A 22,476-nucleotide genomic window follows, 5' to 3' on the forward strand; every position below is an offset into this window, starting at 1 on the left:
CATAGCAATTTGATTCACTCAAAACGGATTTAAAATGAAGAAGTTATGGGTAAAACAAGATTGGATAATTTTCCTCATTTTAGCTACGTGAAAATTGGTAACAAATCTATTCCAACCATAACTTAATCAACTTGTATTGTATATTATGTAATCTTGAGATACCATAGACACGTATACAATGTTTCGACCTATCATGTCGACACATCTATATATATTTCGGAACAACCATAGACACTCTATATGTGAATGTTGGAGTTAGCTATACAAGGTTGAGGTTGATTCCAAAATATATATAGTTTGAGTTGTGATCAATACTGAGATACGTATACACTGGGTCGTGGATTGATTCAAGATAATATTTATCGATTTATTTCTGTACATCTAACTGTGGACAACTAGTTGTAGGTTACTAACGAGGACAGCTGACTTAATAAACTTAAAACATCAAAATATATTAAAAGTGTTGTAAATATATTTTGAACATACTTTGATATATATGTATATATTGTTATAGGTTCGTGAATCAACCAGTGGCCAAGTCTTACTTCCCGACGAAGTAAAAATCTGTGAAAGTGAGTTATAGTCCCACTTTTAAAATCTAATATTTTTGGGATGAGAATACATGCAGGTTTTATAAATGATTTACAAAATAGACACAAGTACGTGAAACTACATTCTATGGTTGAATTATCGAAATCGAATATGCCCCTTTTTATTAAGTCTGGTAATCTAAGAATTAGGGAACAGACACCATAATTGACGCGAATCCTAAAGATAGATCTATCGGGCCCAACAAGCCCCATCCAAAGTACCGGATGCTTTAGTACTTCGAAATTTATATCATATCCGAAGGGTGTCCCGGAATGATGGGGATATTCTTATATATGCATCTTGTTAATGTCGGTTACCAGGTGTTCACCATATGAATGATTTTTATCTCTATGTATGGGATGTATATTGAAATATGAAATCTTGTGGTCTATTATTATGATTGATATATATAGGTTAAACCTATAACTCACCAACATTTTTGTTGACGTTTTAAGCATGTTTATTCTCAGGTGATTATTAAGAGCTTCCGCTGTCGCATACTTAAATAAGGACGAGATTTGGAGTCCATGCTTGTATGATATTGTGTAAAAACTGCATTCAAGAAACTTATTTTGTTGTAACGTATTTGTATTGTAAACCATTATGTAATGGTCGTGTGTAAACAGGATATTTTAGATTATCATTATTTGATAATCTACATAAAGCTTTTTAAAACCTTTATCTATGAAATAAAGGTTATGGTTTGTTTTAAAAATGAATGCAGTCTTTGAAAAACGTCTCATATAGAGGTCAAAACCTCGCAACGAAATCAATTAATATGGAACGTTTTTAATCAATAAGAATGGGACATTTCAATCTTACCCAAAATCCCCCCAAAATCACAAGAAATGGGGTTTATAACCCTAACTAGCACAAACCCTAACTCTAAATCCAAATCAAAGTAATTAAATCGAATCTAGGGTTTACCTCAACTCCAAAATCGAGCTAGTAACAAGAAACATCAAGGAGAACCAAAACCCGCTTCCAATTTGGGCAAAAATCACCATCTTCATCACTATTGGAGCTTCCTCTTTCTAGAAACCCTTCACTCTCTCTCTAAGACTTGAGGATGAAGATAAGAATGAAATTACCAAAATGCCCTTCTTATTTTCCAATTTAAAATGAAATTCTTCACAAAATCCCGTCGTGGACCGCCGGTCCAAAGTGGACCGCCGGTCCAATGCTGAGCTATTGACAAAAAGCCTAGTGCTGGACCGTCGGGCCAATCTGGACCGCCAGTCCAGTTTGTTCCTGTTTTGCCTTTTAACTAAGGTTGGACCGTCGGGCCAATCTAGGCCGCCGGTCTACCCAGCCTTTGGAAATTTGGGTGTTACACTTAGGAGAGCCATTAACAAGTATCGATACGGAAGCCGATTTGAAACACGCCTCAATCCACTTTCTCCATTTTTCCCCGAATCCCATTAACCTCATTACATCAAGCAAATTCTCGCAGTTAACACTATCAAAATCTTTTTCAAAATCGACTTTGAAAATGAAGCTCTTTTGTTTCCTTTTCTATAGATCCGTGACCGCCTCATTTAAGATAAGAGCATCATCGATGATTGATCTTCCTTTACTAAAAGCACTTTGTCTCGTGCCAATGATTTTGGAGATAACTCCTTTGATACGATTGGCCAATATCTTCGATATTATCTTATAATACGCCTCGATCAAGCTGATTGGCCTATAGTCACCTAGTACGGACGGATCTTTCCGTTTCGGAATTAAAGTGACGAATGAGGCATTACATCCCCTGAAAAATTCACCCCTCTCCCAAAATTACGAGATGACTTTCATGATGTCTTCCTTTATAGTTGACCAGTAACTTTTAAAGAAATTGAAGTTAAAACCGTCCGGTCCCGGGCTTTTCGATCCACCACAATTTTAATGGCATCTAGAACTTCACTTTCAAGAAAAAGGATCTCCAGTTTATTAGCATCATCCAACGATAAACTATTCGGAAAGGGGTTATTAAATCGTGGCCTTTTTACTCTACTTTCAGCAAAAAGACACTTACAATAATGAAATACCTCTCCTATTATTATTTCGGGTTCTTCCTGCCATATCCCATTCATAGCGATCTATTTGATGTTATTTTTGGATTCCCGCCTCTTGATCATAGAATGAAAAATTTGGTGTTCTCATCCCCTTCACTCGCCCATTTTATTCTTGCTTTTTGTTTGAGCATCCTAGTCTTAGCCGTATCTTTCTCAATCCATCGATTCCTTGCTTCCATCCACTTTGAACGATCCTCATCAGTCAAGTTTTCAATCTCAACTTTTATTTCACAGTCTTGAACTTCCCTTTTTAGTTTAACCAAGTCAGAATCTAGTGAACCGAGTGATTTATTACTCAAGTTTTTAAGAGCGGTTTTGCATTCTTGAGCTTTCTCATGAAAACTACATCCGGCCTATTATATTCCACTATAGGTTTGTAAAGTAGTTATTAGAGGTGGTTAAACATTTGTACAAATAGAAGTTGCATGTCTTAAAATTTTAAGCATAACTTTAAAGACTATGTTTAAAAAAAATTCATTGTTATATACTATTAAGGGTTAGCAATTATACAAACATAAAGTATGTCACATTAAACTATTAAAATAAATATTTAGAATAATTAATTATAAAAAACATTTCATTCCAACTTAGTAGTCAATAATCAAATAGTTTATTATACACAAAATAATGAAACTTAATTTAACGGTTTGTTGTTTCAATATAAAATGTTAACTATATGTACAATATGTTTCATCTTATTTTAGCTAAAGGCACATGAATTCTCTGAAGAAGTTGGGGCAGGATCTGCAGAACTTTTCGATGATGAGAGTGTGTAAAAGGTTTGGACTGGCGGAGAAACCCTGACCCCGTGTGCCTTTGACATCCATACCGCCCACCCCGTAAGGGCTAAGTATGCCTTGTAAAATACCTCCCCCCAATACCCAACAATTGCGTGCAAGCCGAGTGATTCGAACCTGCGCCCCATTTTTGTGTAAGGGGTAAACAACTGCGGGCCCGGGGATCATAAGCAACGGGTACCACTGAAGCAAGATCACGAAGAACATTTCAAGGAGTTTGCTAGAAAACCCATCAAAGTATATGGGAATGTTTTAATTCCTAAGAAAAAAATAAAAGAAAAGAACAAAGAGGAATTTGCAGGGTTTTTAGATGGTATGTTCGATAGTAGCGAACGCTCAAACAAAGTCAAGCCATGAAGATTGCAACATGGAACACTAACGGATATGGGTCGTTTTGGGAAGGACACATTTATATGGGATTTTGGCTTCAATGTTAACCTTGACGATTATGAGCTTATTTAACTGAAAATTTTAAATGCCATATTGAGTAGTACTGAGTATTACATTTGATATCACAAAAGAAGATGAGATTCTATGGGTGCAATCGATTGATAAGGTTTATATCGTTGCCGATAGAGCTAGAGTTATGGTGTCTTTTCATGTTTATTTAGATTTTGATTGGGTTAAAGTTGTATGGAACAAATATGTGCCTTCAAAATAGCCATTTTCATTGGTTAGCAATTCAAAGAGGGGTGCCAGTTAAAGAAGTTTTAAGTTTTAGACGATGTTTAAGAGATGATATCGACGACAAGTGTGGATGGTGATTGGAGCACATCGAATCGATTGATCATTTATTACTACATTGTCCGTGGTCTCTTAATGTTTGAATGGCGTTATTTTGGTAGAAGGTGTGTTGGACTATGCCGTCTTTTATTCTCGAATTCTCTAAACGAATGGAGTAATGACATAGGTATTCATGCGGGAAGGTTTTGGAGCTTAATTGGACCAGCAACGATTTGGGTTATATGGATAGCGAGGAACGAGTTGGTTCGTAATGGGACTTATATAAGTTGGGCCGCTACGGTGGAACGTATCAAGATTAAAGTGTTTCAATGGTTAGTTAACGGAAAGTTGTGCGAGTCTCACCAAATTTGTGTGTGGATGGCAAGTCCGGAAATGCTACTGAAAGCAATGAAGGCTCTTATTATTAGTCTTTGATTTGTTTTGTAATAGCCTTGTACTATTATATTTTGTTTTTTTAAAGTGGTTTTTCTCTACTGAACTTATGGTGCAAGTCTATTGAGTAAGCCCGTGTAGTTATGTGTTGTACTCTTTCAATTTTCACAATTTCGTGAGAATTGTTATTGATTAAAACTTTTTGTTTTTTGCCAAAAAAAAAAAAAATGAAAAAGAAAAAGTTGCACTATTTGAATTAACGACATAACTTATTAGTTATTACGGGTAGCAAAGTAATTACAATTAATTTTTCAAATTATCCGTGCATGGCACATGTTGTCTGTGCATAAGATATACGGAGTATTAAGCAAGATTTGATAATTTTGTGGACTAAACATGTGAAATGAAAAAATAGAAGGGTAAAAGAGGCAATGAACGACGACATGTCAAATTTTATTTATTCTTGCTTTTTATTTAGGGTAGGTTGGACAACCGACAACCCTATTTGTTATCGTTTCTTTCTATAAAACCAAACAATTGTGAAACAGATCGGAGGACACCAGGTTACGAATTGAGGCGCTTACCATCGTTAAGGTAAATGTCGATTGAAACTATTTAATTAGTTCATCATCATGTTTATATTATCTAATTAATTAAATAAATAAAATAATGTATATATTATTGTTTCCATCTACTTATATTTATTTGCAGCAAGTAATATTTGAGATTGATTGATTAATTGATCCTGTTTTATTTAAGGTATGGATGTAAGTGACGACGGAACACAAAGCTGCTGCTTGTGTATTACACAACTTCCTGATGACCCTTTGCGCATGATTTACCAAAAACTAACCGAATCACGTGATCCAAATTATTGTTGCTTAACGAGTCATAGTTATCAGAAGAATTTTGTTCTAACATGTCATCGTTTTCTTGATATCGCAAGTCCGACTCCGAGTTATAATAAATGTTTGGATGATGATACTACTACAAGTCCAACAACCAAGTTGTTAAGAAAGTCATACAACCACCTTAATTACCTTGATGTTCCAACAAGTGTCGTCCTTAGTAAGTATCTTCATCATCGTTATAGGAGGCATTTTGATGAGTCACCACCTTCATCGATATTGTTTATTGATCTATGTAACTCTGCCATTACGAACAATGAATTAGAAACGTTAACCAAATTTTGTAAAAACTTAATAGGCGTGAGCCTTGTTGGTTGCTCTGACATAACCAACACTGGAATCTTATCTCTTAGACAAAATTGTCCACGACTTCGAATACTCAAAATATCTGGTTGTGATAAAGTCGTTAATGTAGTATATTCATCCAAAGAACAAAAACGTTGTTTATTGGGAAATTTGGACTATTTACAAGCAGATTCTCATGTTCTTCATCCAATTGAATATACAACTGGAAGCTGTATTCGGTGTCTAGATATTTCTTATTCGACTAAGCATTATACGGATAAACGTGGTTTGTCAGGAATAGGTTCAAGCATTGGTAGACCTCTACAAATCCTTGCCTTTTCACCGAATCAAAGTAGTGGTTTATGCTCCTATGTTACGGATCGTATCATTGAAGAAATCTCGAAAGGGTGTACTTTTTTGGAAGAGTTGAACTTATCGAAATGTTCTAGAATCGGGCTCAATGGTTGGAGATCAGTTGCAAGTCATTGTTGGAACTTGAAGAGACTACATGTGAACGACTGCGAAAACCTTTGTGACATAGGATTATTAGCTTTGGGTAATGGCCGTTGCAAAAGGTTATCGGTGCTATACGTGACAAACTGCCCGCGTATTACTTCATCTGGGATAAACAAATTTAAAATATTGTTACCTGATGTTGTGATTGAAGAGAAAATTGGGATAACTAATTTCCCAAGTTACACAAATAATTGGCAAAGGAGATAGATGATCAGCCAGCGCCAAAGATACTATTATGACTATCGAGTATAATGTTTATGTTATATATTTTATTTTTATTTTTATTTTTATTTTTAATCACTCACTCAAAAGATGTCTATCTTTTGTGATCTTCGAAATTTTAAATATAACAACTTTTTTAGGTTTAACTTGTGATTTTTAACTTGAGATTTATTATCTAGATATAAAATGTTGTATCATACTTGTTTGATTTTTTTTTGGTTTTGGGTTTGTTCTGTTTCTCTCTCTTTTTTGACTAAAATAACGAATAGCATAGAAATAGAGAATAGGAAACATTTATCAATAGACGAAGGAATCACAACCCGATACTTCCCGAGTTTGGTTGGGCCTTGTGCTCTTTACACGGTTCACGGCCCAGCCCAAATCAGTCCGAAAAGGTTCGACCTCCCTCAAGTCTGGTTGGGCCATGTGCTCTCAATATATAATGCCAACCGACTAACTTACTTGAAAACACAAGACAAATTCTAAAGCGGAAATAAAACAAATCGTATGAACCAGCCAATAAGGATGCTAACAAATAATGGGGTACACACTTAAACAGCCCCGAAATTAGCAATCAAACACAACTAAACTCGAAGTAAATTACTCGTTCAAAGTTACTCTTTATCCGTTGTTAACCATCTACATAAATGGTTTTAGAGTTGTGCGATTTGGTTGAGGATGATTCGAGAAAAATATCTGTATAACTCCACATGTGGCAAAATCAAATTAGAATTGAAACGATGGGAAGCTAATTTATAGTTTGCACACCATTGATCCTTTTATGGCTGAATAGAGCGATACAAACTTTGATCCTAGATAGATACACACATATTCATATCATTAAGTCAACAATATGTGAATATAAACTTTATTTTTAGGATTTGTAATTGTCTTAATTATTTACTAATAAGAGTCGGAAAGTAATGAGTGGATAAATACTATGCTACGCAGAGTATCAGTAAATAAAACCAAATTTAAAAAAAAATGCAATGGCACTTCCAATTAGGTCCACTCCGTTTTACATTATTATGCTTCTGTAGCATCACAATGTATTTTGAAATTCAAATTTGATACTATAAAATAGCATAACAAGTGTACATAAATAAAGAAATATAAGAAAAGAGAGAGAAATTTTGCAAATATAAAGTGTTATACTAATCATGAATTGGTGTTTAAAAATAAATGTTTACAAACCAAAAACATGTTTTTAACAATCATATTACCGTTCCAAGACCACAATCTTAAATCTTTGGCTAAGAGCCCAAGACATAATAGTTGCTTGACAGTAACTTTTTATTATAGAAGGTTTTTTAATACTCCGTAACAATTTTTTTTAGAACAGTGAAAACTTCTAATGATCAAACAAGCCCTCTAGTAAGGAACTAGAAAAAAAAAATTACATCGATTTTAGAAGCCATAAGTTTCAATTATAAGCTATATCACTCCTTTTTTAGCCAAGAAAAAAAAAAATACAACTTTACAACATCAAATAAAGTACTCTTTCTAATTGGCTTATTGTTAAAAACGATACAATTCCGAATCGCAAAGCATCCAAAGAACCGAAGCCACAATCGACTGAGCCAATTCTAATAACATAAAGGATGAGATATTTATCACCATGAAATATAGTGATACCGGGTGCTTTTTGTTGTCAGAGCCATCCTCCTGAAACTATGATGAGCAATGTATATTTAATGGGTTTTGATCATTTTATGAAAATAAACTTGGAAGCTGATTCAACAATTCTTCTACAATTTAACGTTCAAAAAGAAAAAAAAAATAGTTATACAATTACTTTAGTAAAGTAGTGTAATTAAGGTATTTATAAATTATCGGGACCTAACAAAGATGATTATACACTTTTTATGACACATATATACTTCGTAACTACGGAGTATTTACTTACAACGAAGAATGAAAGTCATGGGTCTTGGCAAGCGTTCACATGCTCGAGGTTGGCTGGTAAGTTATAATTCATAATTCTTCGTTTGTGAATTCGAAATAATTTTTTTATTACATGATCGATCAAATTTGTTATAAATCTTTTTTTCCCCTTAAATTCTTATGTCATGATGGATCAAATTTGAAGAAATATTTCTTCAAGCAATTCTATGGATCAGTCACCCAGGTAGACTACCTTGTGTCATCATATTCATGCTACTGAATATTAATGGTACGGAACAGTTTCTTAAGTTACAATTGTATTTTTTTCTGGTTTATAAGCTAATAGTCAACACCCATCATCTACGTGACTACGACCTACTCTTCTATTTCATCATAAATTTGTTGCCAAACTTCATATTATATACTCAACTAATAAAAAGGGTCTAAACGGGTTGTTGGGTCTAAACGGGTTGTTGGGTCTAAATGGGTTGTCAGATCTAAACGGGTTGTTGGCTCTAAACGAGTTTTCAGATCAAACAGGGTCCAAAACAAAAACCTATTAAAGGTAATGGTTGTCTTTGGGCTGAAGCTCGTAACCCATCTAGTATCCAACCCGTTAACACGAAACATAACCAGGCAGTGTTTTCCTCTTGGGTCATTTTAACCCACTCACACAACCGGGTAGGAATTGCTACCTGTGCCTTTATGCTATTCATGACATGGGACAGACTATGTCAGAAAAATATACCAAATTTAATCTTATTTGTGTGCCAGAACATATGTATAGTAAAAAGTTATCATTTTTTAACGAAGTGTCAATATTATCAGACTTTTTGAAGGCTTCGAGTAATTAATGATTCTAGTATCTTGGATTTCATTCAGGTTGGCATACATATATTTGGATAGCTTTCTTTCCTTTCTTTGTAAGTTGTCTAACTCAAAAATTACAAATCTTGTACTTATAAACACCTTTTACTGTAATCGTAAACACCAGTATATGATTTTTTTACTTGCTACTTGCTCTGGGAACCAAACTAGAGCACATTATTGTTCAATTGGCTCATGATGTTGCCGAAAAGCATGTAGCCTTAGATTCGTACATAATGGGAAAAATGATTTACATTGTTCCAAGACTCATTATTGGGTAAGACCTGATTTATGAGCTAATTATCATTATATTCAACATTTACTATTCATTTGTTTAAAGCCCTGTTTAGTTTGGCTATAAAACGTTCTCGAGTCTCGACTTTGGGATTAAAATGTAAATTTTATTTGCTAAGTTCAGGTAACTTAATTTTTTTTTTATATTAATTGATTTTTTGTAGGGTGTTTACTCAAGTTCTGTGCAGCTATAGTACTCCACCACTTTACGCAATTGTTACTCGGGTAATTTTTTCCCATTTCCAAATTTATTGAACTTTCAACGTCAATAAATTTTATTTGAGTTGACATTACTGAAAGCCCCATTTTTATTTTATTTTTGTTTCTTTTGGAATTTATCAGTTATGTGCAGATGGGAAGTAACTTCAAGAAGCCTATATTTGATGAGCATATACAAGCAGGTCTTATCAGTTGGGCTAAGAAAGCCAAGAAAAAGAAGTCTCTTAACATTAAAACCAACAGTTCGGATCGACAGGGTTCATGTGGTGGTGGCCCACATGATGGTCCTAGTGGGGTGGCCAACATGATGCAAAACCTCCACAGCCTAGTTGAGGGCGTCAGTTTGATTTCCATTTGTTACTGGTTTATGATTAAAAGTATCGAGCTTGGGTGTTTCGTGGGTTCCACGTCGCCATGTACTCATCTCATAACATTCCACGATTCCTACTTCTACCAGTGATGGATATTTAATGGTACAACTCGGTGTTTTGAATTCACAAGTGATATATATATGTAGAGTATGGAACTCAACCACAACTATTTCAGTTTCATCTCAAATCACTTCCTCTAAAGCTTCAAGACTTGAAATAATTAGCTAATTCAGTTTGCCAAGTCCTTGTGCTCCACTTACTGGAAATAGTCTCTCTTTAACTTTTCGTTTATCCCATTAATTTCAAGTTCCACTAGATTGGTAAGACTTATATCATGATGTTCACATCTCGAACTTCCAAATTAAGTAGACCATGCAAACCAAGTATTTCATGTTCGTGAAAAGCTTTTCCCCTGTGTTCCATTCAACATCAGTACCTACTAATCTGGTGAATCATACTTTATAAAGGTAGGGAAAAATGTTTTCCATGGTTTTTACTTTTGTTAGACGTAATTGTGGTGGACGGCTCACCTCAATTTGTTTCTTCATCCATAGAAGAATCCTAAGACTGCTCTCCTTAATAGTTATCCGTTTAGTTTGACTTATATACACACGGGAAAATTCCTATACACAACTAAAGTGTCGTCCGATTACATTAACAAATCCGTTTAACATTTATAAATACAAATATTCAGGTATAATTTCGAAACTTCCACGCTTAGGGGCAAAAAAAATGAGCTCGTGCAAATGCTTTAACTCATCGACTGTTACACAGTTTGTCACCTCAATGTCATTTCTTCCAACCTCAACATCAATAGCTTCAAGTCTCCTTGGGTCTCCAATCTGTAACTCTTTGATTGTTGTATAATTAATACTCCGTATTTAACATCTGGAGGTCTTTTAACATGCCTATCATCTTGATATTAACAAGGGATCGATTTCTATTGAGATTCAGCATTCGTAGTTTTGTGAGCAGCTTTAGTGAGCGACGCAAAGATACATTACGATTCCGGACCAAATTCAAAACTTTAGCATTTTTCATTCCCGTAAATTAGTGATCAGAATTCAACGGATCAGAGTCATTTCAATCTAAAGTGAAATTGTTTATGTTTATCAGTAAACTCAAATCGAATGTGGAGTTGTTTATGTTTATCAGTAAACTCAACAATCTCATTTTCTAAGGGTGAGATCTCAATGAAAAAGTGAAAATGAGATTGTCGAATTTCCTTACAAACATAAACCCATCCACTTCCTATGTCATGAAATTTTCACTTTATTTACTAGTAAATGACTAGGATATATTGAATTCTGATCACTTATTTCAGCGAATGAAAAATGTTAAAGTTTTGAGTGAACCCATAATGGTATTGTATCTTTGCCTTGCTCCCTAAAGCTACTAACGAAACTTCGCGCTTCCTTGTTGATATCAAGATGCTACGAACATTAAAAGACATTTCGATTTTAAATATCAATAATACTGTAATCAAACAGATACCAGTATATATTGGTGAGCTTGGAAACCTAAGGAGGCTCGAAGCTAGAAGCTATTGAATGCATTCATTCGTATCACATACAGCATGTGCTATCGCGAAGATGTGGAAGTTGGAATAACTCTCAATAGAGGTGACAACCCATATAAAATTTGAGTCGAGGAGGTAAAGTGTGACAACCCGGAAATTTTTGAGTTAATTTAAACAAAAACTTTATATGATTTCATTAAACTTCAACTATTACTGACGATTCACGAATAACTGGTTATAAAAGATATGTAAATATAATTGTGTGTGTATATACATCATTATTTTTATCAGTATTATAGTTATAATTATTAATAATTATCATCATCATTAACATAATTACTAATATATTATTAATATTATTAGTATTATCACTTTTACTAAAAGTGATAAGATTATTGATAAATTAATACAACTTACTATTAATAATATTGTTTTGATTATCAACATTATTATTAATAATTATCATTAACCTTGTTATTAATATTAATATAATTATTATTATTAGTATTATTATTATTATTAATATAATTATTATTACTACTAATATTATTATTAATTCTATTAAAAGTATTAAGTATTTTTACCTTATTAATATATTTACTAATATTATTAGGTAAAGTAATATATATATATATATATATATATATATATATATATATATATATATATATATATATATATATAATAAAAAATTTGTTGAATATAACAGATACCTAATTCGACCTAAATCCAGTATCTGCTTTTTATTTTTTTAAATTTGATGATATCTGCTTTAATTACTTTAAGTAGATCGTATCTGTTTTTTTATTTATTTGTATCTGCTATTATTTTTTTTATTATTTTTCTGTTTGATCAGGAATACAATCGACACCCACTCAATCAATCACATTTTTCTTTGTTTATAAAATAGAAGATCTTACATTATCATTTATCAATTACACTAACCATTACAGCTATTTATTCGATTCAATTAAAACAGAAAACCCATTTAAAAGGCTCGTACCTCTGTTATGAACTCAAATTATAATGGCTCGATTTCGTATTTAATTTCAAAATCCTTAAATGCCATGTTGTTAGGAATCCTCTAAGTAAACTAACTGCAAAGTTTGAGCTTCCAATTCTCTAAAACGAGTGTGAATTCGTGAGTCAAAGTTTCGATTTTAAAAAGTCAAACGATTGTTCTTGGTGAAATTCGAATTCGCTTTTGAGTTTTAAGATAAATTGATGGTTGATAAAGTTTCTAGGAATGAATTTCAAATTATTTCATTTAGAGATTGAGGTCTGAAACCGTTTTGAATTCGAAATTGATGTTGAAGTGGTTCATCGAAGTTCTTCAGATGTTTCTGCTTATTTTGTTTATTCCTGTCAATCCACACCACTTATACTCAGTTCATACCTGCTGTAATTAAAAGACCTAAATCGAATTTGAAACTCTCTGTTATGAATTTGTTTGTTCGTTCTCTAGTTTAATCGATTTGGATATGGTGAAGAAGTATACAAAATACGGTTTAAATAAACATAAGTTATAAAATAAATCAGAAAAGTAAACAGCAGCTCACTGGTTTGGATGCGTTTGAGTTAGTGAGGGGTCGCGGGTTCGAGCCCCGCCTTGGGCATTTCTTTTTGATAAACTTTTAAAGGTAGTTTTCTTTATCAAGTTTTTATATTTATTATTACTGTTATTATTATTAGCACTATAATTATTATCATTATTATTATTATGATTTTAATCATTATTATTATTACTAGTACTATAACTATTATTATTATTACTAATAAAAATTATCAAGTATTATTAACATAACTAAAATTAACAATTTCAATTACTATTATAATTGTTACTACTAAAACTATTATTACTAGTATTATTAGTAGTGTTATTATTGTATTATTATTATCATTTTAAATATTATTATCATTATTATGATTAGAATTATTATTATTATTATTTTGAAAACAATACAAATTTTTATTATTATCATTTTACCACTAGTATCATTATTGTTATCATTATTAATATTATTATTGTTATAATTATTATTACTATCAGTATTTTTATTACCCTTATAATCAAATACAACTTTTGATTATCAATATTAATATTATTTTACTAAATAGATATTATGTATATAAAAACGTATTTACGATTAATATTACATATAAGTATGTATTAACCATATTATCAATTTTATACGAATATTCATATATAACAAATTAGATATTTTTAAAACAAACCAAATATATATTAATATAATTCTATAAATATTTATCATTTTAAATACATATATACAAATTAAATATATACAATATATAATATAAGTTATAATATGTGAAATTGTTTAATTACGATTATACGTTTTAATATATATAAAACTGATATAGGTTCGTGAATCCAAGGACAACCATGTACTTGTTCAAGTGTTATCATACGCATATCATACAAGCTATCGTATCGTGAGTTTCATATGATTCCTTTTACTCTTTACATTTTTGGGCTGAGAATACATGCGCAACTTTTATAACTGTTTTACACGTATCAACTATTAAACTGGGATATGTTGGGCTATGACCAGCAAGTCCCCAACCGACAAGTATAAACGATAACTTGTTACGGGGAAAACTTGAAAGTCTAGTCTAAATACAAGTACCAACTATTAAACTGTGATATGTTGGGCTATGACCATCAAGTCCCCAAACGACAAGTATAAACGATAACTTGTTACGGGGCAAACTTGAAAGTCTAGTCTAAATATCAGTACCAACTGTTAAAACTATGCTATACCCGGCTATGTCTGACTAAGTCCCTACAGTGATATTTTTAATTTCTGCGGCATTCTTAATTATTGGGGATAGGCCTATCGGGAGTAACGTCCCCGATACATTTGACTAAGTCTTTATATTACTTGATAATGAAATTAAACGACAAGGACAGAACAACTTGTCACGGGGCAGACAACGTTTAGTCTAAATATCACGCACTGGCACAACTTTTGATCCTGCGGGAGATCAACTTTTGGATCTTGCGAGATCTACTTTACAAACTAAATCTTATGGTCTAACACTATTACTAAAATCATTATTTATGACAAACCTATGAACTCACTCAACCTCGTGTTAACATTTTAAGCATGTTTATTCTCAGGTACTTAAATATTGCTTCCGCTGTATATCTACTGCTTTGATGATGATTGCTTGCTATGCTTGGAGTCTTCACTACATATCATATCAATTAAAGACATATTTATCTTCCGCTGCAAAACTCAACAAAACGTCTCATGTAGAGTCGTTCTCATTTATACAACTGTGATTTGATATATTTAGTGTCATTCTCCCAGGCCCTATCTGGAGGATGTCACAGATTGGTATCAGAGCAGGTTGTTGTAGAGAACCAGGATTGCATTTTATGTGTGCCTTATACAATTAGGTACCTTAGCAATGTAGGACTACAACTTTCCTTGACCATAGTGCCTTTAATTGTTACCTTTAACTGTTAAATGCTACTCTATGCCTTAGAAACTATGCTTATTAAATTTTTAATATTCCTTAGAATGCCGAGCCAATCAGAGAACTCTGTCTACTCTCCAATTATGCCACCACATTCAAATGCGACACCTGTTGATTCTGCTGACTCTGGCTCTAATTATTCACCGATATACAAACCAACGAGTACTTCTGAATGGGAAGTTATTCAAAGCCTTCCTAACTACAATGGTGACTACTCAGGCTACGAGCCCGAAAAAGAGCCTATTGAGGAATCGTCTAAAAACTTATCTCTAAAGAGAAAGCAAATCGAAACCGCTACTGCTGATAAAGCCAGTCCATCAAAAAGGGCTAGCTCACCATCTCGTGAAAACATCGCTCAGATAGAGGCGCGTCTAAATAACCTAGAGAAAGAAAACAAAATCTTGAAAGAAATCATCATAAAATCCTTCGAAACTCGAACCGAAAGGCTAGAAGAACTTGTAAAGTATAACACAGAAAAAGTGATGGAGAAGGTGATGAAAGTGAAGGACGATGAAGAATGCAATACCCGATGGGGAAAGCAATCTCTTGCCTATTTGAGAGAAGATGTCGACCTTAGATTTAAGATGGAGGAAGACCACATGAATAGTTAACTTTCTTTGAGGGACTACATGTACCATGTAATCAACAATGATGTTTCCAATCTTTATGATAACCTTGAGTATCTTTATGAGGAACAAAAGGAGAAGAACGAGAAAGTTGAAAAGTTTATGAAGAAGGTTGAGGAAGAGAAAAAAAAATATGAAGACTACTTCAATCTTAATATTTCCTAGTTATTTTCTATCTATGCAAAGGCTAGGCCTTAAACTATTTCTATCCCCAAATCGTGTAATAAGAAGGCTTGTTTAAAGCCTCGTTCTTAATAAAATAAAGTGTTTCGTTTATATCATATTCATCTTTATTCCACTTAATTTTTTTTTTCAAACTTATGACCTATCAAGTATATCAAACTTCTATATGTTATTGAAGATAACGGTTCGTCCACAAGCTCCTGCTACTACTCCAAACACTCACATATCTTATGTCTTTATGCATCGGTTTGCGAATCGAAAAATGTCACTGGCTATCACAGTATACGAATTGAAATTCTTTAATCAATATCTGGTTACAAATCTCAACACGTCATACCACCATTATTACATAAATGGAGGACACATCATATCTTATCATATCTATCCCAATAGACTTTGTCTACCACTTTTCCTAAATTTCCTCCGTAAATTACGGAAATCTTTTTTACTATATATACTTATTCAAGAAGACGAATATATCATTCAGTATCCAATACCCATTTCATATCAAACCCTATTCCAAACACATAATATGAATTTCTCGAACTCCTCGAGCTCCCACGGCAGCGTAACAGGAACAAATGAACCAATCAGCCATCATCTTTTCTGGATGAATTGGGGATGGGTTCGTAGCCGACTCAATCAATGGAGGCAAGAAGAAGGTGATCCCTTCCACCAACCGAATTCACCTCTTGGAGAAGAACCTGAAGCACTTACCGGCGAACCAGTTCGGAACACCATTTTCTCTCTTCTTTCCAGGGTATCCCGTCACAAATATATAATATCGAAGATTCTAGATCTTATTCACCCCCTTGTTCCAACCGCCAATCATCCCGGAATAGTAGAAGAAGTCAACGAGCTTCGCGCTCGAGTAGTGGCTCTGGAAAATCTGGTGCGAAACCTACGAACACCAGCAGCAGCACCTGCAGCATGACCAGTACCACCAGTACCATCATCACCATCAACAACAACATCCGCATTCCACGTCTCAACATCACACTTAGTACCTCAAACATCAACATGATACGCCCCATAGATACCAAGGAATATTAGTAATAATGAGTTAAGATGTATTGACTCATTCTTCGTGAAGAATTATATGTATACCTTATATACATATATGATTTCAATAATAAATCTTGTCATACTAAGCAATTACATGTGAATTTCAACTAGTATGTACTACTTGGTTAATTCATATCACTAATATGCTATGATGTACACCCTTCGTTAATGACTTAACAATTGTTAATCACTGCTTCAGCACAATAAACTCCATTTCATAATAAATCAAGTGTAACGATGAATGTATTGATTCAAAACTTCATTAGCGAAATATTTCGCGACAATTATGAAATCTCTAAGGTTTTGGAGATTATTTACTCTCGTTCCAAACCACAAATCAGATGAGTTTAATATATATTAACTCATTAAATCCATGATTACATCTGAAGAATACATATATGAATGTATATCTTCATAAAGATTGTAAATTCTGTTGTACAAACTGTTAATTGTGAAAATATTTTTAACGGGTAGGTAATACCCGAGAAATATTTACATCTCACATTAATACATTGTACATTCTTCAATTTCGATTCATAAATCATTAATTATACGCACTACCTTCACAGCGATACACAATTATTTTCATACAAATTTAATTACACATTCTGAAATTAACATATTAGAATCCAATTAAAGCTTTAGCAGGTGTTATCTTCCTAAAGATCACTACATTCACGAATTATATTTATTTGTATTCTGCGATGAATTATCACATCAAACCACCGAAATTATCATTCAATTTTAAAATCAATAACGCCTATTCGTTAACCATTAGATCCGTTAACGATTACAATCAGCGTTTAATCATCTAAAAATAAAATTTCTTGAAACCATCTCGGATTGATAACCAATGATTCAGATATGGTAGCATTAAATGCAGAGGAAACAAAAGAATTTTCCTCGTCATTGGATCTTAGAAATTCTAAGATATCACTGTATCTTTCGTTATAAATATCCTCTATATTTCTGAAGATATCTTCATAACGATTCTTGACTGCAATTAATTGTCTCCTTGCGATATCTTTATCACATCATAAAGGAAACTATTTTAGTTTCTATAGTTTAAATTATGAATGATTTGAAGTAGTGTTGGGAATTGAAGCATGAGTTAGTATAATATAATGACGTCAGGCCAACGTGATTATATTATAGTAAGTCATACTAAATTTTTAATGGAAGATGATGATTCATAGACTTTATAATCATCATTTTCCATGTTACACGACTCTTGCATTCTACTTAATTCTCTAAACATATCAAGAACATATTTTCTTGATGATTCAGTCTTTTCCAGATATTCTGGTAATATGACAAATCAAATCGTGCTATTACCTTTCCTTCTGCTTTGAATATCATGATCATTCGAAACTTCATACCTATGAATTCTGGACCGTTACTTACTTTACAAAAGCATGAAGCTTCGACATATAAGGGAAAATATAAAGCCAGATAACGACACTGAAATTACAAACCGTGTATATCAATGCGTATAGCAATATAAAGACACGGGAGAACTAAAAACACAATAAATCCTAAAGCATAGTAGAAGTAAACAGACTCCTCTGGTGGGAGTTGGAAAAGAAGGAAGATTGTGGCGATAACCAATATAAGGTCAAGAACAAGAACTGGATTTAGCATATTAACAAAACTTTTGGAAGTATGAATTGAGAAAGAAAGTATAGAAGTGGTGAAGATAATGAAACGGAAGAAGCTAATTTATAGCAAAAAAATTCCAGACACAGCAATCGAGGCAATTCACCGCATTTAATTAAAGAAAATCCTAATTTCCGTAATTACCGGAGAATCAAATCTTATAAAGATTTTGAAGATTTCTTTAATTCCTTGAAATCCGAAAATCAATCGTAACTACGTCAAAAGTTAAGGAGAACATTTAATTTTCTCATTTACTCTTTTGCGATAGCTTCATTCATACTCTTTCTATAATCGAATTACTTTATCCATATTATTTAATGTCGATAAAACTTTAATTCATCATTCTTGTTGTAAAGAATGACGATCTCTATCAAATTTCATGACTATGATTTTCATGAACTCCTCTCTGTTTTGTCTGCCCTAATATTGCAGCATAAACGCTCAAGGTTTTAAATGAGCTCAATATTATTCATAACACATTTCATGTATCTAATTTACTGAAATGACTTGCATAACATCATCATTTTGAATGATCTCTGCATTAATGATAAAATGTACTTCGTAGAAGAACCTGTAGAAATTATGGTTCGTATGACTTAAACGCTTGAAACAAAACAATATTCTATCTGTTAAAATTGACGCAAGGTCCCGAGTATACCAGGGAACGTGGAAACCATATAAAACAAAAATATCCTCACCTGTTTACAAACAACGCCGATGGATGGCAACAACTAAAATTTCGAGACGAAATTTCTATTAACAGGGGGATACTGTGACAACCCGGAAATTTTCAAGTTAATTTAAACAAAAACTTTATATGATTTCATTAAACTTCAACTGTTACTGACGATTCACGAATAACTGGTTATAAAAGATATGTAAATATAATTGTGTGTGTATATACATCATTATTTTTATCAGTATTATAGTTATTATTATTAATAATTATCATCATCATTAACATAATTACTAATATATTATTAGTATTATCACTTTTACTAAAAGTGATAAGATTATTGATAAATTAATACAACTTACTATTAATAATATTGTTTTGATTATCAACATTATTATTAATAATTATCATTAACCTTGTTATTAATATTAATATAATTATTATTATTAGTATTATTATTATTATTATTAATATAATTATTATTACTACTAATATTATTATTAATTCTATTAAAAGTATTAAGTATTTTTACCTTATTAATATATTTATTAATATTATTAGGTAAAGTAATACATACATACATATATATATATATATATATATATATATATATATATATATATATATATATATATATATATATATATATATATATATATATATATATATATATATATATATATATATATATATATATATATAAAAATTTGTTGAATATAACAGATACCTAATTCGACCTAAATCCAGTATCTGCTTTTTATATTTTTTAAATTTGATGATATCTACTTTAATTACTTTAAGTAGATCATATCTGTTTATTTTTATTTTTATTTGTATATGCTGTTATTTTTTTATTATTTTTCTGTTTGATCAGGAATACAATCGACACCCACTCAATCAATCACATTTTTCTTTGTTTATAAAATAGAAGATCTTACATTATCATTTATCAATTACGCTAACCATTACAGCTAATTATTCGATTCAATTAAAACAGAAAACCCATTTAAAAGGCTCGTACCTCTGTTATGAACTCAAATTACAATGGCTAGATTTCGTATTTAATTTCAAAATCCTTAAATGCCATGTTGTTAGGAATCCTCTAAGTAAACTAACTGCAAAGTTTGAGCTTCCAATTCTCTAAAACGAGTGTGAATTCGTGAGTCAAAGTTTCGATTTTAAAAAGTCAAACGATTGTTCTTGGTGAAATTCGAATTCGCTTTTGAGTTTTAAGATAAATTGATGGTTAATAAAGTTTCTAGGAATGAATTTCAACTTATTTCATTTAGAGATCGAGGTCTGAAACCATTTTGAATTCGAAATTGATGTTGAAGTGGTTCATCGAAGTTCTTCAGCTGTTTCTGCTTATTTTGTTTATTCCTGTCAATCCACACCACTTATACCCAGTTCATACATGCTGTAATTAAAAGACCTAAATCGAATTTGAAACTCTCTGTTATGAATTTGTTTGTTCGTTCTCTAGTTTAATCGATTTGGATATGGTGAAGAAGTATACAAAATACGGTTTAAATAAATATAAGTTATAAAATAAATCAGAAAAGTAAACAGCAGCTCACTGGTTTGGATGCGTTTGAGTTAGTGAGGGGTCGCGGGTTTGAGCCCCGCCTTGGGCATTTCTTTTTGATAAACTTTTAAAGGTAGTTTTCTTTATCAAGTTTTTATATTTATTATTACTGTTATTATTATTAGCACTATAATTATTATCATTATTATTATTATGATTTTAATCATTATTATTATTACTAGTACTATAACTATTATTATTATTACTAATAAAAATTACCAAGTATTATTAACATAACTAAAATTAACAATTTCAATTACTATTATTTTTGTTACTACTAAAACTATTATTACTAGTATTATTAGTAGTGTTATTATTGTATTATTATTATCATTTTAAATATTATTATCATTACTATGATTATCATTATTATTATTATTATTTTGAAAACAATACAAATTTTTATTATTATCATTTTACCACTAGTATCATTATTGTTATCATTATTAATATTATTATTGTTATAATTATTATTACTATCAGTATTTTTATTACCCTTATAATCAAATACAACTTTTGATTATCAATATTAATATTATTTTACTAAATAGATATTATGTATATAAAAATGTATTTACGATTAATATTACATATAAGTATGTATTAACCATATTATCAATTTTATACGAATATTCATATATAACAAATTAGATATTTTTAAAACAAACCAAATATATATTAATATAATTCTATAAATATTTATCATTTTAAATACATATACACAAATTAAATATATATAATATATAATATAAGTTATAATACGTGAAATTGTTTAATTACGATTATACGTTTTAATATATATAAAACTGATATAGGTTCGTGAATCCAAGGACAACCCTGTACTTGTTCAAGTGTTATCATACGCATATCATACAAACTATCGTATCGTGAGTTTCATATGATCCCTTTTACTCTTTACATTTTTGGGCTGAGAATACATGCGCAACTTTTATAACTGTTTTACACATATCAACTATTAAACTGTGATATGTTGGGCTATGACCAGCAAGTCCCCAACCGACAAGTATAAACGATAACTTGTTACGGGGCAAACTTGAAAGTCTAGTCTAAATACAAGTACCAACTATTAAACTGTGATATGTTGGGCTATGACCAGCAAGTCCCCAAACGACAAGTATAAACAATAACTTGTTACGGGGCAAACTTGAAAGTCTAGTCTAAATATCAGTACCAACTGTTAAAACTATGCTATACCCGGTGATGTCCGACTAAGTCCCTGCAGTGATATTTTTAATTTCTGCGGCATTCTTAATTATTGGGGATAGGCCTATCGGGAGTAACGTCCCCGATACATTTGACTAAGTCTTTGTATTACTTGATAATGAAATTAAACGACAAGGACAGAACAACTTGTCACGGGACAAACAACGTTTAGTCTAAATATCACGCACTGGCATAACTTTTGATCCTGCGGGAGATCAACTTTTGGATCTTGCGAGATCTACTTTACAAACTAAATCTTATGGTCTAACACTATTACTGAAATCATTATTTATGACAAACCTATGAACTCA

At 31.8% G+C, this 22,476-nt stretch overlaps 1 long non-coding RNA gene across 1 annotated transcript; it reads left to right on the forward strand.

Annotated features, from left to right (window-relative positions):
• The first annotated feature begins 9,406 nt into the window (after window positions 1-9,406).
• LOC139899564 (uncharacterized) lies at window positions 9,407-10,151 on the forward strand. The gene is made up of 3 exons (XR_011777581.1): window positions 9,407-9,520; window positions 9,702-9,762; window positions 9,880-10,151. It is a non-coding gene; the product is annotated as an uncharacterized lncRNA (long non-coding RNA).
• Window positions 10,152-22,476: the final 12,325 nt, after the last annotated feature.

This window comes from Rutidosis leptorrhynchoides, chromosome 3 (assembly GCF_046630445.1).
Source record: "Rutidosis leptorrhynchoides isolate AG116_Rl617_1_P2 chromosome 3, CSIRO_AGI_Rlap_v1, whole genome shotgun sequence".
NCBI classification, from domain to species: domain Eukaryota; kingdom Viridiplantae; phylum Streptophyta; class Magnoliopsida; order Asterales; family Asteraceae; genus Rutidosis; species Rutidosis leptorrhynchoides.